Genomic DNA, 19121 nt, shown 5'->3' on the forward strand with positions numbered 1-19121 from the left:
ACGTCTCATTTCTTTCCTGTATTTTCAGGGAGTTCACAATAGCCTGTATTTAGCCTAGTATTAGTATAGTTGAAAATACACTATGTGCATCTTCTCATCTAGAAAAAGCAATTTGGGATCATGCCTGAAAAAAAACATATGCAACTTTCTGATGCAAAATAAAATTAAATATTAAGAGAATTCAGGATTTCCTACCAGAGACCAAGCTAGACAGACACACCACTCACAGCCTGCTCCCTTTGATCGAGGGGTTAGAGCTCCCTCTAGCACCCTCAGAACAGAAGAGCCATAGATGCTAAGATGTGACTATCTGGTCTCATCCAAGGCACTCTTGGATAGTGTTGTCCATACTTTTTATTTGCTTTGCTTTTTGCTGCCACATGAATAATTCAGAATACATCCGCTAGTTTGTCTGAAATTCAGAAGAAACAAGTGTCAGAAGAAATTCTCTCTCTAAGTGATTATAAATACCCAGATTACTATAATTAACTGTTCTCTGTTTTAAAATGTAATTTAAGAGCAGTTGAAGGATTTTCATGTCAGCCGTGGGCAGAACGTGAAATGTAGCAAGAAATTAAATGAAAAAGTTGTTGAAAATTTCAAGTTTCCCAGCGTACAAAAGTCTTGCTGCCTCACCCTACCTTACAGCTGACAAACATCCTAAGGCAGCTGACAGCTCGCCTCCAGTTGTGAATTAGCTGTTTCTGCTTCAGCATTAAATATTGAGTAACTCAGCTTAAGTGAAACTCAAAAGGTGTAACCCTGCTGAGTTCTGCACAATGCTGAAGACAGAGAAACAGCTAATGACAGAAGGAGCGTCAGGCCTTTTTTAATCACAGGTTATTACTTATTAATTCTTGATAAACTGAAAGCTGGCAGTACAACGGAAAAATGAGAAGGGAAAATGGGAGCCGAGTCTTTCAAGTTTTATTCCTAACTCTCCCACTGCTTTCTTGAGTTGCCGTAGGCAAGTCACTCCTCTTCATTTCATGAGTCTCTGTTAAATGTATGTGTCTTAATACAAGCCACATAGAGAAAAAAGCAAGGCTTGATGCTGGGAAAGGCCTGGGAGGCCACTGCATGGAAGGTAAGGGCAAGTACCACTGAAGGACACCACAGCACACAAATGTAAGCTTTCCCCTCAAGCGCTGGCAAACACTTTTGACCCTTACAAAATAAACAAAAAAACTTGTTAGAAATGGCATGGCCTAGACATTATCAATTAGAAAAAAATGCAGCTGCATTTATCATTTTTGCAGCATCTCAAAGCAGACTCAAAATTCGCAGGTGTAGAGAAAAAATTACATTTTCTCAAACTGAGCCACTGCACGCAGATACCAGATACCAACATAAATGTGGAAACAAGTACGCTCCCTGAACACGAGTGCCCTAGAGAGGGTGCACTTTAGTTAAGTTCCATTACTTACCACAGCAATTTCAATATTTAACCACCAGGGGACTTCGGAACATTGCTCGGCTTTAGAAGTTTGCAATTTTAATATTAGTGTGTGACAGAGACGAAGAAACACAATAGGATGTTAGGCTACCCCCAGTTACATTTTCGCTTCTCTGACAAGTCCAGTAAGAAAGCCTAGAAGTAACCAGACCCGAGGAGATGACAGAAGCACCTGACAAACACTACGCAAACTTCCTGGCATAACCTGCCTGTGTCCCTCAGTCCCAGCTGACAGCTGTCCTTGCCATTCCGGGCCCGAACTCTCTGTACGCGGTCCTGCTGCTGCACCCAAACCCTGACACCCAGACCGTCCCTCTCGTGGTACAGATGGCATCCGAGGCCGGTTCTTTCATCCCCTTAAGAGGACTTGGAGAAAAGCGCTGGCAACTCCTTCCCGCTCCCCACACCTCTCCCATGTGGCAGGAGAGGATTACAGGCAGTTATCTGACCTGTCCAACGCGAGTGGAAGGGCATGTGAAGTGACAGCAAGACTACCCCGCTGCAGTCCAGTTGACGATGCTGGCAGTACTCAGCTCCCTGGATCCACAACGCAGTCCAGCTGCTCTCCCCAGCGCCTACGCACGATGGTGGCTCGGTTCTGATCAGAAACAGGTACGTGGTTGTGCTGGCAGGACGGTGGCAAGCCACAGCATCAGCAATATCTTCCTACACATGCGTGCCCAAGGACAGGGACTTTCTAGATCTCTGATCACTGCTAAATATTAGAAGCCACCTCTCTCCCATCTTCATTTAGGATGCAGTTTGCAGCCATTGCTCTTGTGCCCGTGTTCCTTTGCATCCCTTCATGAGGGATCCCTTCCTCGGTGCTATCTTAGGAAACAAAGGGGAGGCAGCTAGTGCCAAACGTAGCCCTTCTCCTGCAAACACATGAAATACTCCACGCATTAGCTAGATCTGTGGATGCTGTGGCAGACTTGCGTCTTGAACTGTAGGGCAGAAGTTCTGTGTATGCAAAACTTGGGAGGAGCAGGTACCTCACCATTGACATTAATTGGGACTAATGAATTCAACGTTGACTGTGCTCTGAAGTTGGACCTCCCAAGGTCTCTTCCAGCTTAAGCTGTGATTCTCTTCTATACCTCGGGTCAAAGCTCATCTACACGTCCCAGGCTTTTGGAAAAAAAAGGTATTTAGGTTTTGGCTGAAACCAAAATACAGTTGTCTAATGTCAATGCATGTCATTTATTATAAACAAAACCTGAAATTCTATTTAAAAGATGATTCATGGAGAATTATTTTTTTTAAAGCTTTCCAGCTCTGGGCTTCACAAGACTGCTTTTTTTTATCATTCATTCTTTGCAGCGATCAAATACCAGATTCTTAAAGAGTTCTGTAGATATGCGAGCACTTCTGCTTTTGCAAGTGGAGAGCATACAGGATTCAAGGGCCCTGCTTGGAAATCTGATCTTGACTTCCAATTCTGTCCCTCCAACTGTTTTACTTTTTTTTCAAAAACTGTTGATTTTGTTCCAATCCATGGGTTGTCTCAGAACTGTAGCTGATTCTGTCCACAAATGATTATACTACACATATATTTTCACTTACAACCCAAACCCATTGCAGAATTCAGGTCTCAAACAAGAAACTAATTGACTGTAATGCTTAATCACCATCAGAGTCTTCTAAACTCACACTGCAACCCACCTCTGAACTGGCTGAGATTAGAAATGATGATCAAGCCCAGGATTGGCAGATCTCAATTAACATGCTAGGAGAATAATCTGATTCGACAGAATCACACAATTCTGTGAAATCCAGGGACTTAAAAGAAAACAACACTTGCACATAATTGGCATAAATTAAGCAACATTTTTATTACCTATAATCAAAGACTTACAAGGAAGGTTTACTTGCCAGAAAGAGGGCTTTCTTTGCTGAGAAATTACAAGTCTTACTTAATTAACAATCTAATTTTTTTCATAGCGTAGCTGCTAAGTATTTTTCACTTTTATTTTCCCCCAGATGAATGTTATATAGGGGAACTGACTCCGAACACAAAAGCTATTGTTTAAAAATTGACAGAAGCGGGGTCAGAAAAGACAATGCTGCAATATTTTAATAATCACCTACTTCAACTCAGCTTGCGGCCATTGTCGCAAGGCTCTCATTTTGTGTTCTGCAGCAAGTGGAGGATGGATATGAGGAAGTTAAATCTGAAGGTTAAATCTTTCACAAATTCAGGGCATGCTTTATCATGAAGGTAAGTTTGCCTGTTGCACACACAGCCCTGTCAAGATTCACTATTACAGCAGGGTAAGTAATAGTGGCTACTTTGAATGCTACTTCCAAGTCTGAGAGCAATTATCTGCTCGCTCGTTTTTAATTTTCCTCAACAGTGAGGTTCAGCAATCTATACAGTCGGCTTTCCAAACTGCAGCCTCAGCTCAGCCCGTCAGTCACATGCAACAAGGGACTGCCTGCCTCGTTGAAGTTATCTCGGATATGAGCTTCTACAGGCGGACTAATTTGAGCCCCTTTTTGTAAATTATAAATTGTGTTAAATATACATGAAGGCAAATATGGAACAATTTGTTTTACTGCGCAACGTGAGTTATTTCCCATCCTAGGTTCCCACCGAGAAAACTCTGAATTTAAAAATTTGCCAATTAGTGGCAGTAACTACTGGTGAGATCTGACCCAGCCGAACAGTAGTGCGTGCTGAATGCTGCGAAGGGCAGAGCAATGTTCTGGGAGGACTAAGGGACCAGAACACCAGACAATAACAAGAAGCAGCATGCAGTTGTTTGCCCAAGCTTACTTTTCCCTTCAGACGAACTGAAGGTTGTGTCCTTGCCTTAACATGACAGTTAAGCTATAAATTCACATCAGCCAGAAGCAGATCTTTGCATGAACATGAAAGCGAGCGCTAATTGATGCGGTAAAGTTTAGGACAATTATTAAATAGTGTTTGTAGAGAGTGCGATCAGGAAAGCAACAAATTAATTCCTCCAAGAAACAAGCTCCTCAACCACAAATGCTCAAATATCTTCACTGTTCCTCTTCTTTCTTTCTTAAATTAAGCCACTCCTATTCAATTTATCCTAATAAAATAAATACAAAGAGGGCATGACTGCTCCCTACACATATATGGGATAAACATATATGTATATTGGAAGAACACCAAAAAGGGAAGAGCCTATTAATAGAAAAGGAAGAAACAAGCACAAACATCAATGCTAAAGTCTCAGTATGAATAAGCTAGCTTGGAAACTCAGAGAAGATTTCCAGTCTTTAGAACAACCAGGTTCTGGAATGATCTTCTGATGGAAACAGAATGGAAAAAGTCCTCAGGTCAACCTTTAACTGGTTGTAAGGGGAAACTCAAAATTCACCAGAGGGACAACACAGTACCTGCAAAAGCAAGGGGCTGGAACCAGTGACCTCAAAGGTCCCAGCAGGTAGAATGGTAAAAACCAGGAAACAACCTGTTCTGCAAGAGGTCATTCACCACCTTGTAGCTCAGAGAACACCTGAGACAGCACAGATGCCAACTTGTTGACTGGTAATTGAGCAAACTGACCTTCAGTGAGTAGAGAACATAAAAGGGACTGAGGACTCCACTCTATTAAATATACAAAGGTATATTGATTCCTCTATCGTGGATGATGGGCCACTCCATCAGCCAGAAAAAGAGCTGTCAATTTTCAATCTGAGCTTGAGCATACCTGAGATTTATGACGTGTCCAACCTACACCACGAGGTGCTGAGGTACACGAGGTACCGAGCTGCTGAGTTCCACATGACACACAGGAACACTATTTATTCTGGTATGTTTCTACCCATCTGTCTCAGCTCCAGGAGATTTGTAGGTAACCTCAGACTGCCCTGAGGCTATCCTCACTGTGTCTGTAGTTGGTTTGACAGGATATCCCTGCTAGTCTCTAGAGCATTTATAACACAGGTATTACACAGGAGCAGAGAAGATCTCATTTCATACTTTCACTGCCTCCAGGTAAACTCCCATAGAAACTGGGGCAAACCTTTAAGCTGCTCGTTCACGTAATGTTTGGATGTTAGATGAAGATAGGATCTGGCAGGTGGTAAAGCAAGTGACCTCAGAGTCCCTGATACGTATGCACTATTGCTGGAGGAGCAGGGAGGAGTTATCTCAAGTCTCTTATCACTGACCAGACAGGCTAGGCTGTGACCTGCTCGTAGTGACTATGAACTCTACTGTCTCCACGGATAATCGTCTATTGTCTCTATAACTAGAAGAAAAGATGCAACTTTGCTGCTAGCTTTTGCTAGCTTGTGCCTTTAACTGATCAGCTATCTATGCGTAGGATGCAATGGCTATCTGGCACACACTTTCAGGCATTTCATGATGATTGTTGGAACCACAAAGAGCAGAAACTCAGACAGGTACCAGCTAGAGCCCAGTAGGACTCCAAATCCATTCTTACCAGTAGCAGGATCACCACTTGGCCTGTCAGCTGCTGGTGATCTGCTGCAAGAAACAGAATGATGCATGCCAGCATCTGACCTCCAGACTAATTACATTGAGTCACCTCAGATCCCTCATAAGATGAGGAATTCTTTAATTTAATATCAGGAAGCTCTGAAGGTAAATGTGACACCAGCCAAGGACAGGATCTGAAGCCTGTGGATCTGGTCTTTCAAATCAGAAGGGATTCTTACTGGCATTACTTGATCCAAAGAAGTTACTGTGGTGACAAATGGTCAGAACTGAAGGTACAGACAATTACGTATTTGGAAGTAAACTGAAGGTAAGACATCAAGTTCTCCAGTTAAAACTGTTTTATTCTCTTAAACAGCATTGGAGATGAGACTGCAGACTTTCCTGACCTATAACTTATCCATGCAACCTCAGAGTTCACATTTCTCTGTCCCCCTTCCATGGGAACAAGGTATGTTTTAGGGATCAGCACTTCACACCACACGTATTGATTTCATTAGTAGAGGTAAGGTTTTTTAATCTCTCTAAAGAGAAACTATATTCTGTAATAGTTTATGAATAACTGCCTATTAAAAACTTAATAGCTGAACTCACTAAATGATTTGTCTCTAAACAAATGTTCTCCTTGTGTTTTTACATTATTCATAAAAGTTTAATGTACATACATTTGATAGAACAGATACCACATTGCATAACTCAAGAAACAAAGTTACCCTGCATCACATGGTGACTCACACTGTTTATATGGAAAAGGGGGACAGTTAAAATCATGTGAAAACTTTGTCTCTTTTGAACTTTAATGTGTTTTGCCTATAAAAAAGATTCTACTATAATTTTTAGGTGAGGAAGGATTTCTGGGGAATGGTAATATTGATTTAGGTACACGAACCTTACCATTACTTTTTCAAACACAAACAAAATCTTCTGAGTCTGAAGACTGTAACCCAGTTTAACCTATTTTGTTAAAAATAGAAAGAAATTGCAAAGAAAATGTTGCTAACGTTCTGTCAACAGCAAGCGGAAAGTTTGCCAGTCCTTGCAGAGCACAGAAAGAAATGGATAACTTCAATAAGCAAAACACAGAGAGAGTTTAGGTGGAGGTAGGAAAAATTCTAATACAGAACAAAAACAGTTTTCATGAACAGTATCCAGAGAGGCTTTTGTGTTGGACAAAGCATGTAATATTCTAGAAAGTACATGGGTATAGGATCCATGGAAGTCTACTATCTTGCTTGGGGCCATTTTAGGTGAAACGTTTTGGGAACTTTTGTTACTTAACCACAGTCTGGTGTGTGCCTGCTTGCCAGAGTGTTTGTTTCTAGCAATGTGTTTATTGAGGCTGTGGGAGCTCTTTGAAAGCTACAGGGCAGAGGGAGAGAGAGGGAAGAGTTCTGTGAAAATTTCTTCCAGTACAGGCTCTAATTACTTAATGATTTTCTTTATCAGATCCAAACCAGGCTGGCTTGTCAACCAGCAGCACATGATCGATAGGCATCTATCCTCCTTCTGCCCTGCAGCATGCCCTGCAAGAGTTTGTGTAGAGCTTCTGGGTAGCTTGGTCAAAGCTGAAAGCTTCTTCTCTGCAGAAGAGTCCTCACCGGGTAAGGGTCTCTTTGGATCAGGGAAGCCACTGGGGCCGTATTGTGCTCAGGGCACGCGCAGCACTGTTTGAGAACCTGGCTGTACACCAAAGCCTTTGTGGTGGCCTCAGATCATTGCCAGCCTTACAGCAGGCATATTGATCAGTGGGGTTCCCTTCTAGGTCAGTCCTGATGCTCAGAAAGTTATAGTCAGATGAGTATTTCAGAGAGAGTTTGAAGAAGAGAGACGATGGTTACTGAACTTGTGGTGAAAACCAGGGGGAGTCCAGAAATTGAGCACATACCTCTGGGAAAGGCGAACTGGCTGTTAAAACACATGACTAAGCTGTCAGCAGAGCCAGAGGGCAACTTCTACTCCTGTCTTTCCTCGGGCTTCCATCTGATCCTGGCTAAGCCACTCCTTTCCTCCTGCGATGCTCTGCAGCTACTTCTCAGGGTGTTGCAGGCTTCCAGGAACGTTCCCAAAGCTGACTGAGCCTCAGGCAGAAGGCAGTAAACAGCAACACTCTACACATAGCTCTGATCATGAAATACGGTAGAGAAAAGCTCTAGAATAATCAGGCAACAAAGGTGAAGAGCACCCCAGAGAAGGACTTCTTCCCCCAGGTCTCAGGGGAGGAGGGGACAGAGCGGGGAGAGCAGAGGGGTGGGAAGAGATAGGCTGGAAAACTGCACTGAGAAAATGCAAAACATAGAGAGCTGGATGCAAAAAAAATACATTGAACATTTTAAACGAAATTAACAGAAAATAGGATTCTAAAAACCACCAAGAACTTCTACTGCTGGTAAAATCAACCAGTTACAAAACCTAACCAGAAGCTAGAAAAAAAAAAACAAAACACATCATATTAGGCTAATAAAGAATTAAGATTTGCTGTATGTTCATTTTAACACGTATGTAAGCACCAACGGCCTGTAGGCTGCCTATTATCTCACACGTGGCGTATTCACACTATTTCTGATATTATACCCCATGCTGGGACATCCCATTACAGAGTCACGGTGGCGGCTCCATACTTAAGGTGTCAGGAGGCTGGGAATTGTGCAACACATCGCCTCTCCCCTGTTATTCTCTCACAGTGAGATTACTTTTGGGCAGGAATTTGCCATTTGCTTCCAGCCCACGAGGGAATCTCTTAGGGAGCTGACAAATTGATTTAAGCAGCTGCAGAATATTTTCCTGACTTTATGTTTTATTAAAAGAGGGGAAAAAAAAAAAAAAAGCTTTGTCATCTTTCGGTGTTTTATGCAACAAGAAGAAATGTTTGGTTTTACAAAGCGTCCACTTTTTGTTAGACATTGCCATTGCCTCTGATGAGGACTGCATCTGATTGCAAACCTGACTGCAACCATTGGTGGCTGGGAGGCACCAGCTTCCCAAGACGTGTCTAACACTTCCCAAAATGCAGGCAGACCTGGGGAAGAGAGAAAGTGCCAAAGGAGCGGAGCTCAAATCAGCATGAGGTGCATGTAAACACTCGTAATGCTCATGCACAAAACATGCTTCCTGTGGTATCACATTTCCAGATCCCCACACATCCAACAAGGAAACGTTAAGCAGCGTTATTCCGTTCCACGGACAGAAGGACTGAGATGGAAAAACAGAATGTGACAAAGACAAAAGATGCCTCCAAATCTGGAGCCTTAATTCCTCATCTAATATGCCTCCCGTGAGGCCTCGTTGCTTATTATAAATAAAGTGCTTCATTCCTGGATTTTGGTTGTAAGAGAACTTTAGAACTTCTCCACGGAAAGGGATGCTATGAGTCCGGCCCTCGTCCCAAGAAAGACTGGAAGGATTAATTAAGGCTTGTGAAGCACTCAGACTACAGGGAAAGCCCCAGGAGGAAGTTCCTATTTCCATATTCTGACCAGGGCTTGAAAGGCACGCAATAAATACAGCCTGGGGCACCGACCAAACAACATGAATAAAATAAAATATCGAGCAGCTGTTCGTTAAGTGAATACTGTTCATCCCACAGCAAACTTTATTTTTGCCTCGGGCTGCGGGGAGCGGGGGAAGCAGATTGAGCTGGAAATAAAATTTTACCTCAAAGGGTTAAATAGTAGCACAGTTACAGACAACTGAAACGGATTCTTATAAAGCAAAATATTAGACAACTTTAAGCCAAAAGGGTAAACCACACTACAGATTATACCACGAATGCAGTTGGTTTAGATAGTGCAAAGGGCCTGTGATTTATCAGGTTAACTTTTTGCAGATATGTCGTTCAAGCTGTAAAAACCAGGGGGACATCACCAAATTCTCACAAACCTCCCCCAGTTGTTATAGGAGGGGAAGGGGAGTGGTTCCATCACTGTAACACAGATCAAAACACTACGCTAGCCGAAGATGGGGAGCTCTGCCTGGAATTAAGGAATAAAAAACCCACACAAGCCCTGCTTTCCAGCACATCTGCTGTCCTGCTCCCTACCTACAAGTTAGCAACGTGAAGTTGGTGGCTGAGCAAACGCTTGCAGGGGAGCCCCAGGCACAGCCCGCACACCTAGCTGGGTGCAGCACGCTGGCTTCGGGCTTCTCTCACCAGCTGAAAAGGTTTTGCTGGCTTTTCAGTGTCAGAAGAGGGATACCTAGAAGGGAAGGCAGCCTGCACGAGCATCCTGATGGGAAAAATGAACGAAAAGCAGCACAGGCGCTGCGTGCACAGTGACAGAGCCTCGGTCTTCAACCATTAAAACTTCTTTGGCAATTACAGGGAAGGAGAGAGGTGATGCCTGAAAAACAACGCAGAGAGCAAGGAAGGAAGACCAAGAACCACGTTAATCAGAAGTAGCTGGATTCCTCTGCACTGCAAGCATGAACTCTATTTCACAGCATTTCTGGTTTTTCTTCCCAGAAGTCACCCCCTGATACCACTCTTCCCCCCCAAAATTATTTTTTGCCTTTACAGAAATACCAGTTTTTGAAAGACTGCTGTTCAGATCTGACAGTCAGTAATTACCATTTAGGATTTTAGACTATACCTGTGTAAACTGCTATTTTATCAAACCTCTAGGAAACAAAACAAACAAACAAACAAACAAACAATTGAGTCAATCTTCTCGGCAAACCCAGCTGCCACACCTCTCAAATTATAATTTGGTGGTAAGTGAATAAACTGAGAAATATTGGGGCAAAAAAACAACAAGCCAAACAATAAATAAATAAAACAAAAAAGGAGTCAGGAAAGCAACGCAGTATCTGATCTCTCCTCTTTTTTGCTGCTGAAAGACACATGGCATGCACAGTATTTTTAACTGGGGAGTCTCGTTTCAAATATATGCCAAGGAATCTTATTTCAAACATATACTAAATAAGGAGGGGAGTAATAAAACAGGCAGTCCCTTACTCTAATTTTATCCGTCTCCCTCCTCTTCTTTCCTTGATGCAGTGAAACTTTAAATCCAACACCAAACCCTGCCTCTCTCTCTTCTGTTGTTTTTTTTTTACACAGTGATCAACATTTTCCTAAATGACCCCCGAAAGGACCTACTTCTAAACTACTCATTAGTAACAGCCACGTTTGCAATATTAACCTGGATGCGGCTGTTTATTAAGATCTTTTAAGGGGTTTCGAATGAAGACACACTGCCGGTGTACAGGGAGCACAGAAGGGGTAATTTAAAACCCGTGTTTTTCCTCCCCCTCGCCGAAAACATGCCCAGCATTGTGCAGCTGTGCTGCCAGCTTCATCACTCCCTCCGTCTCCACTCTTGCTAATTAAAAGGTTGATCACAGAACAATGCTCTTCTCATTAATTTCGCCTTTCTGATTGGGCAGGATTCCCGCTCGCTCCGCCTGATCTTTTCCACGCTGCTGAAGTTAATGTGACAGGAGCCCGAAGATGGATTACCCGCTGCCATATTGCCCATCACCTCCAATCAGCAGCTATCTGGGTAAACTGATTGTTCTAATTTGCTCTCATTATTTTTACAATATCAGGAGAAAATAACGCACACAGCTCACTGTCAAAGCCGTGAAAATCAGCCATTAGTTAAACCCAGACACTGAGTGGCTTTATTAGAAGCGCTGCGGTTTATTGATGCTGCTTCTGCACCCCACGATAATACCTGCCCTGTTTAAACACACTTTTTTGGGGGTGTATTTATGTTGAAAGAAAATATTTATTAGGATACTTGTGGCAAGACGCGCTGTCTCAGCCTGTTATCCTGATACGCTGGCGTGCGGCGAAGATGAAGAACAATAGGCTTGACTTCCACATAAAGAAGGGCAAAATATGCAGCAGCCTGCCTGCACATCTCCCCCGTTATTTTACAGTTTAAATAAATTAAATCGTTTCAGCCCGAGCACGACAGGTACAATACGTAAATACAGCCCCGAATCACACAAAATGTTGTCATACGGCCAAGACAAAGCTGCTATGGGCACGACTGTGGGAGCTGTGCGGACAAGGTCAACAATTTGGGTTGGGGTATTTGTTTGGGTTTTGTTCTGCTAAGCAAAGGAGCCTGTGGAGGCCAGCATCGAAACACAGGAACTGAGAGCAGGAGCTCTGAACGATAAAGGGAAACTGTTTTGTACAGCCAGGAACTCTTTTTCCCCTACAAAAAAGCATCGTGCTGCCACAACTTGGGAATGAGTCAGAGCAGAAATGTCATTCCACGCTGGAGCCTCGCAGGATCCCATAGCTAGGAAATGAATAAAGTATTGTTAGCGCGATGAAGTCAGGCATTTTCACACTGCAGCAGTGGTAAGAGCTACATTCAAAATCCTGGACCGCTGACAGTCTCTATGTTCTGTATAAAGGGACCTAAATTATTTTGGCTGCTGCCTATCTGCATCTTAGCAAAGGGAAACGCTAAATGGAAGGATTAACAGAAACATGGTACCTTAAATCTTGCTAAACATAAACCTTAAACCGGAGTCTACAATGCTGTAACTCGCAATGTGCTCGACGACTGACAGGCAGAGCGCAGCAGACTGATTTTACTTTTAAATAATATCTAAATTAGATTAGCTCTTTGTGTAGATCTGCATGAACCAGAGGGGACATTCATCATTGTGCCAAAAAAGTTAAATTCACTGGGGTACGCTCAAAGTGAATGGTTCTAGACCTACGTTTTATCTCTCAGACACATCATCAAGATGCTGTGCCAATATGCATGAAGCCAGCTAGGAGCTGCAAGAAAGACAACGGGAGAGTAACTGGATACCAGAAAAGGTTTAATTCTTCCCTCTGTAGATTATGAATTGCTCGGGACAGGATCTGTGGCTTCCCTGTCTGCTAAGCACAGAGCATCCCTTTCAATACTTGAGCTTCTTTTTTAATATTTAAACGGATTAAATATAAGGAAGGGTATTCTCCTCCCTCCCCCTCCAAAACAGATGTAATTCCACTTCCCCTCCCTCCCCCTGCTGTAATTTAAAACACTACAAATTTGCAGCACTGCTTTTTAAATATTTTTAAACCCTCATCAGCTAGGGCCTTGTGTTTGGGGGTCGATTTTTCCCTCCCTCCCAGCAAAAGCTGCCTCCCAGCTTCGCTTGGTGTTTCTTGTGACCCTCGCTAATGGTTTCCTCTTGGAGGGGCGTGCCAGGCTTTTCTCCTTAAAATTCCTGCACTGAAAGCCTGCACCGCACCACACTCCACGAAACGTGCTGATGGCACAAATTACAAGCCCCCAGCCGAACACTCCAGCCCCCACCATTCGGGCAGATTTATGTGGGCTCTTGCCGACGTTATTACAAGTCAGAGTTTATTGGGAAATTGTTACATTATGCGGAGTGTCTAACAAATTGCTTATGCTGCTATAATTGGATTACAACAGCCGCTTGCTCCCACCGGTAAGATTAGGCAAGTAGGACTCCTGCCGATCTCTGAGCGTTAGCAGTAATTTTATTTGCCTTGCCTCTCTCTTTCCTAACAACATGCCTCTTTCCCTGCCAGCTGTCTGCTGAAAAGGCACAGGCTTGTTCCTTGGCCCTAACAATGCAATTACAGCCCTGCAGATCGCACTGTTTGTGCATTAAGTACAGAGCCAAAACGAGGCGAATTGATCGTTTGACTTTTGGAGGAGCCATGTGATCTCGGCGTGCGGGTGATCCGGCATGCATCAGTGGGCAATGCTGCAGTACACGCCTGCTGATGAACTCGCCTCATGCCATTTCCCCTCCCCGTCTGCTCCCCGACAGCAAAGACGTTGGAGCCTACCATTAATCCGGAGCTGGCTACAAAAACGAGCTCCTTTTTGTCACCTCTTCTGCCGGGCTAAACTCAGGGCCGGTTTCACCTTCTGAAACACGATGCTTGACCACACCAGTGGCATCTGTCCGGCGGGCTATGGTACGAGGTGATTATTCCAACATTTAACATCTTAATCATTAGCACAAGGATTGGACTTAATTTTCAATCAACCTTTTCAATTCTTGCTTTTGAAAAACACTGAAGATATGTCTAGGTAATATCACGATGATGGTATTTTGCCCTACAATCTGAGGGTGCTGCCGCTGCAGGATCCAAATCAAGAATCCAGATCAAGGATTTGGATTCCAAAGTGTTTCATATTCCCATCACAAAAGCTCCCCCCAAAAAAATGCGAGCCCATTTTATTTCATACTTTTATCCTGGTGAACACTCCCTACAAGCTTGCTGTGGCAGGACCAGAACGAAGACCCCATGACTGCAACTCTTCACGCAGACTATCAATCACCAAAGCGCAGCAAACATTTGGGGTGGAAGCACAGCATGTGACAATGCAAACAATAAATGTGCAGGGCAATTCTGATTAAGGACGCCAGGTGTTGCCTAATTTGAAAGTTTTATATTACATCTTCATTACCTGTATACTTGGAGGGTTATCGGATAACTCAGTTTAGATGGGACCTCGGTAGTTCTCCAGTCCAACCTCCTGCTCAAAGCAAGGTCAGGTCACGTAGCTTAGGGCTTTAAAACCTCCACGAATGGAAGCTGCAAAGCATCCCCAGGCAACCTATTCCAGGTGATGCTCATTATCACGAAAAAGTTTTGCTTTGTGACCAGTCAAACATGAGAGGGAGTTTCTAAGACCTGTATAAGAGCCCTTTCAAGATTTCCTGAACTCAGCTTTACTATTTGCTTCTTGAGATTCCAAACTGGGCCTCCAAAAAGTAAAAACATCTCCACCGAGTTGACTGCAATTTGGAAATAATTCTTCATATCGAGATTTTTCACATCACATGCGCATCCTTACTGCAGAGCTCTGAGAACTGATCTCTGGAACGCACTTAGAGACCCTCAGCTATAAAGCAATTTATGAGAAGTAAGTATTATAGTAATATTTCTTCAAAGTCTCGCTTTCATTTAAAAAAAAAAAAAAAACAAACAAACACACAAGTGTAATTCTTTTTTAATTTGTGGCTTCATTGACACACAAAGTCATTTCGGGTGGGAAGAGAAGCAGAAATGACAAGCATAGTGTTTGCATAACTGAAAACTAAAGAAGCCTGTTTACATGTAGTTTAACACTCAAAAGAAACTCTGAACAGCTGAAATGCCTTATAAATAGCTCAGACCCAGAGGAAGTGCAAACGTCTGCATTGTGAATTGTAGATCTTAATTACAGACAATGGCTGGTACAGCAAGTAGCACGGAAAAAAAAAAAAAGTGAAACAGTTGCACTGTTCATGGTTGGCAATAATTCTTCAGGAAAATATTTACTATCAATCAGTTATGAGAAAAGGGACTCTGCGCTCATAAAACAGCACGTTGCTTCTCATACCAGGACCATTTTGCTTCAGCATAATCTGAATTTAAACAGCTTGTTTCCTGCGGATATAATTTTGGAAATAAATAAAACAAGTCTATCAAAATCTGGAGAATGTGTATGGTAGGGTAGGGTGGGGGAGCAGAATATCACATTTCTTTCTCAGTCATTTGCAAAAAGGTTATTAGACTGAGGGGAAGCTAAAGGATAAAGATTATCTTGACCTAAAAAAATAAATAAAATAAAAAATTAGAAACTCACAATTAAGGTGAAAGTAGACATATTGCTATGAAAGAAGATTAGCATCAGGTCAAAGCTTTTAGGTAACCCCCTGATTCTGTATTCTGCTTGTGCTGTCTAAATACTGAGAATTCAGTGCTGGACTTCATGTTTTAAAGCACCTTTTAAACATTAACTAACCCTCAGCAACGCCCCTGCAATACAAGGCATTCACACTGCTCTCTTTCACAGAGAAGATACCTGGAACAGACACGTAAAATGACACGTATCAATCTCAAGGACTGGAAAGGCTTCAGAAGCGCTGGCAAACTGTACATTATCTGAAGATATACCAACTCAGCAGTGTATCACAGCAGATTTCCGAGCTGGCTGAGTTGTTCATGCAAAGTAAATGCAGGGACACTCAGGAAAGAGGAGCCATCAATCTGTGACATAAAGGGAGTTGAGAGTACAAGAGGGACACTCTTCAGATCCATTTGTCCTACTGCCAAACTGGAACCCTAAATGTCTCTTTTTTAAAGAGTACTTGTGGTTTCGCCATTGAATTCATATAAAAATTCTGAGCTCGATGTTATTATTATTGTGCAGACTATCCTTATTCTAAAAATTCTGAAGTAGTGATGCAGAAAGCACTCACAAAGGAAAGCAGACTGCAATTACCAGCCCCTTCCACCACTCCCTGCTTTATGGAATCATCCTTTAATGTAGAAGTGTAGCTATAGCTCAGTAACACTATGCATCTTTGAAGAAAATTTCAGGTAGCATGCTTGAAGTGACAAGCTTTGTTCTGCATTTCTGAACTGACCAGAACATAGCTCTGTTCCCCTGTATACTGCAAACAGCACATTACTGCGTGCTTATGCTGAACTTTTCATAAAAGGATCTCAAAAGTATCATGCAGTTAAATCTCTCAGCATTCCTGCAAGGAGAGTACGATTCAGTTCCCTTTGTAAAAGGAGCAAGAAGAGCTATCAAGGCCACAGAGGATAAACTCACAGTGCTGGAAATAAAGAGTATGTATCCTTTCTAGATTCCTAGCTCAATAGTGTAACCACTACAGAATGCGAAGTTTAACATACAACAAAGAGCAATCAAGAATTCCCTAAAAGGCACGGCATGCTTCATGCTAAGACCTGAGAAGCCTCTTAGTTAGCTGGGACCTTAAGAGGCAGGACCAGTGATCATACAAGGGTAGCAAGGAGTTCTCAGATGCATTTTTCTTTATTTGAGGTGAACAAAATTGGAGAAAGACACAGAGAACCTCTCCCAGGTGCTGCTGAGCTCAGATCTAAGCAGAAACCTGGGGATGCTGTGTGCCATTTAAAAAGTGTCTGTGCTGGCTGGTGTGTCATAGGTTGCCTGTCTCTGGCACATAAAGGAGAGAAATAAATGTACAAAGTGAGAACACTTCCTTACGTAGCAGATGCAGACAAAGTGGAACTGACTGCATTAGTTAATAAAAAGTAAAGACCTATTTAATGAGCATAGGAAATGGGTTTTGGCTGTACAACCCCATAACATCAACTATACACTAATCTCTTGCTGGGAAAGAAAAGAGCACTTTGAATCAGGAGGTTATTTCCAACATCCAAGGAAGTACAAAATCCAACAGACTCCAAACGAACAGCAAAACTCAAACCTAAGACAGCCCACATTATAAAAGGGTGACAAGGCAAGATCTCCTTTTGTAAATGTGAGCATACATAATCCATCCAAAGACTCAGCCAAGGAGACTGGAGACAGTCAGAGCCTCTCTCGCTGCAGAGCAGCGTATGAAGGTCACCACAGAAAGCAAGCGGTCCCAGGCACAGAACAGAAGAGGAACTTGTTTGCACACCCAGGAGCATCACAAGAGTCCTAGGGACAGACCAGATGCCAGGGGATTTTTAACTGTGGCCCTCTCTAATTGAGGCTGAAACGCACACCAACACCATTATCTGGCCTGAAGATACTGGCTTACAAAATATGGAATAAACAATGGGAACAGATGCTCATTTGGCCAGTTTTCAATAAGCCTCATTAAAACCAAACACCCTGTCCTTGGAGCTCAGGTTCATGCTACATTTCTACCTTATTTAAGCACCTAGCACAAATTTCTGAGGAAGCCATCCGCTTGTGGTTGCACACCAGCAGCGTCGTAACAAGAAATCTTCTTGCAAACATTTTCTGCTTTCTAAAAAGGACCAAGCAGGACGATTTGTGTGTGTGTGTACATATGTAAAAACACAATTAGAAAGTACATTTACTTTTCAAAGACATTAGGTTAAATATACATCGCACTTGTTGATCACTCAAAGGCAATGGGTAGCGACATGCCGAAAGATTAATGGAAGAGCTCCTGAGGATGAAAGAACTGCTGTTACAGATCACGCAGGTGACATCTGTGCACCTAAATATATAGCTTTTAATTTATGATCCCTCCTCTTCAGTCAAAACATGTGCACACTTGAAACAATTTTTATTGTGCCTTATCTGCTTCTAACCACATACGCCCAGGTCCCAACAAGGGAGTTTCAGAGGACAAACATACCAGAAAAGCAAGGCTAAGTACAACATGCAAAGATTAATCAGAACAGGATATTCTATTTTTAAGTGCCTGAATAAAACTAGATAATCCACAGGCTTGCAAATACCACTGAGCACCTGGCTGTGGACAGTCAGCTTGGCATCATCCAGACGACTGGGCAGACTAACTCACTAGCACAGAGCTCCTTGAGTGGTTGAAAACCCAGTAACCCTATGCTACTTTGCATACTTGAGAATCTTGTGTGTGTATATATACACACACACATTCATTTTCCACCATTTTAGAAACAAAGCTGATCTTTGTCAGCTTGGTAGGTTGCACCTGAATGTCCTGTACAGAAGTACTCATTAACAAGAGAGCTTGATGGATGGGCAGTGCTTCAGTCTGAAAAAAAAAAGATATCTCAATATTGATGTGCATGGCCTCAAGAGAAACAAAAAATCATTCTTTGAACAGACTTCTGAAACATCAAACACATGATCAGCAAATGGCATTAATGTAATCATAGAAGAGCACAGTTTTCTTTGCTTGCAAGTAGATGCAGAATCAGAAATCCAGTTTTCAGAAAAAAACTCGTCTCTTGCAGACTGACAGCTCTGACAAGGACACGACAGCACTCACTGTGATTCCCAGTCAGGGCTGATGCTGCACTGCAGAATCAGAAAAGGTGAATCATAATTTCCAAAGTAATCCTTTCTGCCTTCCACTGCTGGTTTTAAACAAAAATAAATTAATGAAAACCCTAGAATACTTTTGGAAAAGTGCTGCAGATAAAGCAACCCACGCTCATGCTTTCCAGCATTCACCCCCCTGACAAAACATTTTAATGTCCAAAGCCCTAAGACACATCAATCATGGAGGATAAAACTCGCCATGTGCGTAAGGCTAGGAGAAGGCCTCTGAACTCCTTAAATCCCGTTTAAGCCCTGCACCGAGGGAACATTTAACAGTTGTGCCATTTGCCTATGCCATCACTGAGCCATCTGCATCCAGCTAACTGGATTTTTAAATGCTTCAACACTTCTGGAATGTGAAATTTCTTAGAACCTATTTCACTTTGGTTTGTAGTTTAGAAGGCAAGGGGAAGGGGGTGTAAGAGCCAGACAAGCTAATAGTAGGGGAAATATATCCCCAGAAAAGTCCTTATTTTTATTT

At 42.6% G+C, this 19121-nt stretch overlaps 1 protein-coding gene and 1 long non-coding RNA gene across 7 annotated transcripts in view; one reads left to right on the plus strand and one right to left on the minus strand.

Annotated features, from left to right (window-relative positions):
* Nucleotides 1-19121, minus strand: part of BTRC (beta-transducin repeat containing E3 ubiquitin protein ligase) — a 118920-nt gene that overhangs the window by 39217 nt on the left and 60582 nt on the right. The window lies entirely within an intron of this gene.
* Nucleotides 1818-15996, plus strand: LOC311211577. Of its 2 annotated transcripts, XR_014618625.1 has the most exons (4): nucleotides 1818-2068; nucleotides 6253-6345; nucleotides 11277-14755; nucleotides 15671-15996. It is a non-coding gene; the product is annotated as an uncharacterized lncRNA (long non-coding RNA). The 2 variants fall into 2 exon arrangements; XR_014618624.1 differs by having other exon boundaries at nucleotides 11277-15996.

The sequence above is a fragment of the Netta rufina genome (assembly GCF_964035555.1).
Source record: "Netta rufina genome assembly, chromosome: 7".
Taxonomy (NCBI): Eukaryota; Metazoa; Chordata; class Aves; order Anseriformes; family Anatidae; genus Netta; species Netta rufina.